Here is a 6,091-nt window from a genome sequence, read left to right on the forward strand (position 1 = left end):
CACTGCGCTGCCCCTCCGGCTGCAGAAAGCCCCCGAGGCCGATTCAAACTTCTGTCAAACTCGCCAGCGCACTTGGCCGCCCAGTCACGTGGCGCGCTAGGGAACCCTCCTCCCGCCCCCTGCGCCCCTTTTGCAGCCCGCAGGGCGCCTTAAAGGGACCTGTGGCTTCTACGGGCAGTTTGGCCGAAAGGGGCTCAAGGTCTTTACCAGAAGCTCAGCGCCAGACGCGAGGGAGACACCGCGGCCTCTCCGACCCACCCACCACCCAAGTCGGAAACTAGTTGGGAGCCCTGGGGCGCACGGGTTCCTAGCTCATCTTTCTCTGTTTCCCTGGATTTGGAGCCATTTTTTTTCTTTTTCTACATCACCATACCCAGAACCTAAAGGATTTTCATAAGGCATTATCAAAGCTGCAATCTAAACCTAAGGTTCTAAGCCTTACGCTTAACAAATCGCTCGCTTCCAAAATCTTGGCGAGCCAGTGCAGACGAAAAGGGCAAAAGGATACAAATTGCTCATTTTTCATTGTCTAGTTAGACGTTGCTTTAATTTTTTTAAACAACAAAATGCACTTGTATGCCATGATTTAAAAGTTATTAATCTTTTAAAAGTAGAAACTCAATCTCCTTTAAAATAGCCAGCACGATTTACATGAGAGTGAAAATCAAGTCTGAGGACTAGGAGGCTCAAATAATGTAATTGGTGCTGAAAAGTTGGCATTGTTGCATTATGACCGACCTTAAATCCGTCCCGAACTTTCAGAAAGTGTTCGGCGGAAGCCCAGGAATTTTACACACTCTGGTTACCAGATTGTAAATGTAAGTAGTGAAAGGTTAAGTGATCTGTCCACTCAGGGGCTGCTGAGTGAGCCAGTGGGTGGTGCCAGCCCCCATGACCCACCTCCTCACAGTCATTCTTGAGGTTCCCTCTGGTACCACAGAATGACTGCTTTTTGAATAATCATTTAGCTACTCATCAATTCACGCTCCCAATGAGGAAGTGCGTGCCTTCTCAAGGCTGGGGTAGGAGGGAGTGGCTGGAATTAGGTTGCCTGGACTTGAAGGAAACTTCCCCAGATTGCCAGGCACATCTAGGCCACATAAGGAACAACTGAGTCCCCCATTCAGTTAAAAAAAATTTTTTTTTTATTGACGAGAGAGAGAGAGAGAGAGAGAGAGAGAGAGAGAGAGAGAAAGCATCAGTGACTAGAGAGAATCATAGATTGGCTGCCTCCTGGGGGCTCCCCACAGGGGATTGAGCTTGCAACCCTGGCATGTGCCCTTGAGCAGGAATCAAACCATGATCTCCTGGTTCATAGGTTGACACTCAACCACCAGCCAGGCCCAATCCAGTTTTTAATAAATTGTTCCACAGTTTTAGGTTCCTTTTCCATGGAAGAGGGATAATCATTTCTGTCCTACTTACTTGTATAAGGTCATCATGAGGATTAAGTGGTGTGATGTGCGTAAATGCCCACACTACACAATTATGAAATGGTACTTACTCCCAGTATCTACGACAATATGCATATAGAATATAACACAAGCAGAAAAGAATCAGAATAGACAGCAAAAATCCACACACCCACCAACCAGCCTTGTTAACACTCTGCCTTGTCTCAAATCCATTCTTCCTAAATGAAACAAAAATTGCATATAAAATTAAAGCCTTTCATATCATTCTCTCCCTCTCTCCTTCCTCCCCAGAAGTAATCACTGTCCTCTCTTGAATTTGTTTTTATTAGCCACATGCATATTTTGATACTCTTACTATATGTAAAAGTATTAAAAGTATTTTACTATAGTTACTATATGTAACTATATCTAGAAACAACACATAGAAATTCACCATTTTCCTAATTGTTTTGAACTTTGTCTAAATTTTATGCTTTAGGTAACCCTCTTTAATTTGCAAGAATCAAGGCTAGTTAAACCTCCCAATATTCTTACTAAAAATCTTTGCTTATTTAAAAACATTCTTACGAAAGGTAAAATAAAAATCATATACAAGGCGAGGCAGCCAAATCTGAAAAGTCTTTTTATGTAAATAACAAATTATAGGTGCTAGAGATAAATGTGGATAGTTGGATTTGGGGGACACAACATTTAGGAAGAGTAAAGGGACCTAGGTTAGATTGATTTAATTTATAAAATTCTCCATATAAGTATATTTCCTGCCATCTGATACAAGGAGACCAACAATGACTTTTGCTAACAAATCTGAGTGTATTTCCAATATTTATTGGGCTATTAACTTTACCAAACTATTTCACTTACTTCCAGTGGAATTGCAAGGCTTCTAATCTATACGTAGAAAAGTATCACATTTTATTGTAACATAGTTTAGAACTCTGTGATTCATCTCTAAAATTACTATGGCAGCTTTTAATTAGGGGATAATTTTACTTTTTTTTTTTTTGCCAAAAAAGTACCAAAAACATGTGAGAGCTCTCATTCTGTGGGTGAATACAGAACTTTTATTACTGTCCAAACAATCTGCATTTTTTTCAAGAGGAAACAGTCCTTCTTACCTCTCAGTATTTCACCTAAAGAGATTGTAACCAAGAAAATTCTATTTTACAAAGACAAAAAACAAAACCACAAAGGAAATAAAAGAAAAAGAGAAATACTGGTTTTAAAGTAAATTTCAAGAAAGTCTCAATTAGAAATACTGAATTTTCTAATGACACATTTATTTTTTTTTAAAATATATTTTATTGATTTTTTACAGAGAAGAAGGGAGAGGGATAGAGAGTCAGAAACATCGATGAGAGAGAAACATCGATCAGCCGCCTCCTGCACATACCCTACTGGGGATGTGCCCGCAACCAAGGTACATGCCCTTGACCAGAATAGAACCTGGGACCCTTCAGTCCTCAGGCCAACGCTCTATCCACTGAGCCAAACTGGTCAGGGCTAATGACACATCTATTAATCTCTATGTGGCTAGTATGTTTATAGCAATCAATAAATATTTGTTTATTTACTCAACAAATATTCCTAAAACATCTATATACTAGCTGTTAGGATGAATAAGACATAGCACTGGTCCTCAAAGAACTCACATGTTAATCAATTTACTTTAAAAAATTTATTTCTTTTTATTGTAGTAAAATGCACATAAAATTTACCATGTTAATCATTTTTAGGTGTACAGTTCAGTAGCATTAAGTACATTAACACTGTTGTGCAACCACCACCACACTCCATCTCCAGAACTTTGTCATCATCCCCATACTGAGATTGTGTACCCATTAATTCCCCCACCCCTTCTTCCCTTGCCCCAGGTAACCACCATTCTACTTTCTGTCTCTATAAATCTGACTAGGTAATTCATATAAGTACAACCATATAATAGTTGTCTGGCTTATTTGACTTAGCATAATGTCTTCAAGCTTCATCGAAGTTGTAGCATGTATCAGAACTTCATTCCTTTTAAAGGCTGAGTAAGCATAGTGAACTACATAACATTTTCCCTTGTATGTACATACCATATTTTTCTTTATCCTCAATTACTTTACTTTTTTAAACAGCTCGTCCTTTCTGTCTCTGTAAATCTGACTAGTTTAGGTAATTCATATAAGTACAACCATAGAATAGCTGTCTGGCTTATGTGACTTAGCATAATGTCTTCAAGCTTCATCCAAGTTGTAGCATGTATCAGAACTTCATTCCTTTTTAAGGCTGAGCAAGCATAGTGAACTGAACTACATAACAATTTCCCTTGCATGTACATACCATATTTTCCTTTATCCTCAATTACTTTACTTTTTTAAACAGCTCGTCTTTCATTTAATTTCTTTCAAAGAGATACCAGGAGGTTTTCAAGATAATTTAAAAAATATATTTTATTGATTTCAGAGAGGAAGGGAGAGGGGCAAAGAGATAGAAACATTAATGAGAGAGAATCATTGATATGCTGCCTCCGGCAGGCCCTCTACTGAGGATTGAGCAGAAACCAAGGCAGGTGCCCTGACTGGGAATCCAACCATGACCTCCTGGCTCATGAGTCAATGCTCAATCACTGAGCCATGCCAGCAGGGCCTTACTGGTTTCTCTATTTGGGTAGTGTCTCCAGTCCACCCTGGCTACTCTGCCACAATTTATTTTGCTCCAGGACTTATGTGTTTAGCTCTCCAGGATGTTTGTATTCCTTTCTCAGTTTCTGAATCTAGCTGACTCTAATATTTTACTACATTCCTTTCCTTTCTGTCTTCTATGGCTCCTATATTATTTTTTTTTTTCAGAGGGACACCTGGTCCAACTCTATTTTTTTAAAAAAATGAGATCTATTCTCCTTTCTAAAAATGTTATCCTATTTACTAAAAGGGTAATATGCAAATTGACCCTAAAGGCCAGGAATGACCGGTTGCTATGACGCACAATGACCACCAGGGGGCAGATGCTCAATGTAGGAGAACCAGTTGCTATGACATGCACTGACCACCGGGGGCAGATGCTCAATGTAGGAGTTGCCCCCTGATGGTTAGTGCACTCCCACAGGGGAAGCTCCGCTCAGCCACAAGCCGGTCTCATGGCTGCTAGTGCAGTGCTGGTGGCGGGAGCCTCTCCCACCTCCTCTGCAGCGCTAAGGCTATTCAACTGACGGCTTAGGCCTGCTTCCCCTGGAGAGTGGGCCTAAGCTGGCAGGTGGACATCCCCCAAAGAGTCCTGGACTGCAAGAGGGCGCAGGCCAGGTTGAGGAACCTCCAAGTGCATGAATTTTTGTGCACCGGGCCTCTAGTTTATTTATATTTTTAATCTTCACGGGAGGATATTTTTCCCATTGATTTCTAGAAAGAATTGGAGGGAGGGAGAAGAGGAGAGAGGAGGAGGAGAGACATCAATTGGTTGCCTCCCTACCAGGGATGGGGAATCTGCAACAGAGGTATGTACCCTTTACCAGGAATCTAACCTGTGACCCTTCGGTCCGTGGGCGATGCTCTAATCACTGAATCAAAACGGCCAGGGTTGGTCCAACTCTTAATGAATCACTTATTTATTGAACTGAATATGAACAAGAAACTAAACTAGGTGCTGGATTTTTATGCCATAAAGTTCCACTTTTTTGGGAGAAAACAAGATATATCTTCTTACCCACAATCAACTACCTGTAGCTCCCTTTTATTTATAATATACGGACACAAACATTTACCCAGAAAGGATTCCACATTCATTTAATTTTGTGAGACATTTATGATACATTTACTACCGTATCCAATATTATATAGAGTACCTTGCATCTCTGGGTGTTCAGGAAATACTATGCTTGAGTACCTACATAGATAGTTACTATAGATTAATTTCCAAAGAACTTCTAAAGAGCAAGCATAGTAAATTGAACTAACATTTTTCAATAAGCCACATTAGTTAACCAGAAGATACCCTCAGAATTCTAACGGATCTCTGACAAGTGCTATTGGAATTTCTCCTCAGTTTTTATTTTATTTTATTTTTTTATTATTAAGGCATCGAACCTCCGACTGGCTAAGGACCACAAAACGAAATTCTCATTGAACTCAAGAAGGCAGGACATAAATGGTGGGAAAAACAGATGTCAATACCCAAAAGGCATATTTCTAAATTTCCCCAACCACTGAAATGCCCGGTCATTTACAAACCTAATCTAGGGCTAAGTATGAACTTTACTTGAGAAACAGGCCTGAGAGGTTCAGGACTTGACCAATGGTTCCATATTCAGGGCATCTCCCTTTCAGACATATACTGCCCATTAAATGACTTCTTAACTGGTTACCTTTCACGAAGCTGTGAAGTTGCTCTCCTCCCCTAGGGAAGGAAAACGAGGGGCATACAAGAGGCGGCCCCATCAGCTAATTCTTCATGAATAACAGAAAAAGCAGTGAACCATCTGGATTCCGGATCGGAGCTGAGTCACCAGGTCTAAAACCTGCGCTAGGGGGAGTGTGAGGGGTATGGGGCGTAGGCGGATACAAGGAAACGCTGGTAAAATTACCTTGACCACGCGGACACCTGGGGACTTTCGCACAGACTAAGACCCACCACATTTCTCAACAGCCACGGCAGGGAGGCTGAAGCGAGAGGACTCGCTCCCCAGGGCCGCTCAGACCCCC

General features: G+C 41.0%; 1 protein-coding gene across 1 annotated transcript in view; it reads right to left on the minus strand.

The window, feature by feature from the left end:
- SYPL2 (synaptophysin-like 2) overlaps positions 1 to 6,091 on the minus strand; it is a 21,794-nt gene that overhangs the window by 13,147 nt on the left and 2,556 nt on the right. The window lies entirely within an intron of this gene.

This window comes from Myotis brandtii, unplaced genomic scaffold (genome assembly GCF_000412655.1).
Source record: "Myotis brandtii unplaced genomic scaffold, ASM41265v1 scaffold131, whole genome shotgun sequence".
In the NCBI taxonomy this organism is placed as follows: Eukaryota; Metazoa; Chordata; class Mammalia; order Chiroptera; family Vespertilionidae; genus Myotis; species Myotis brandtii.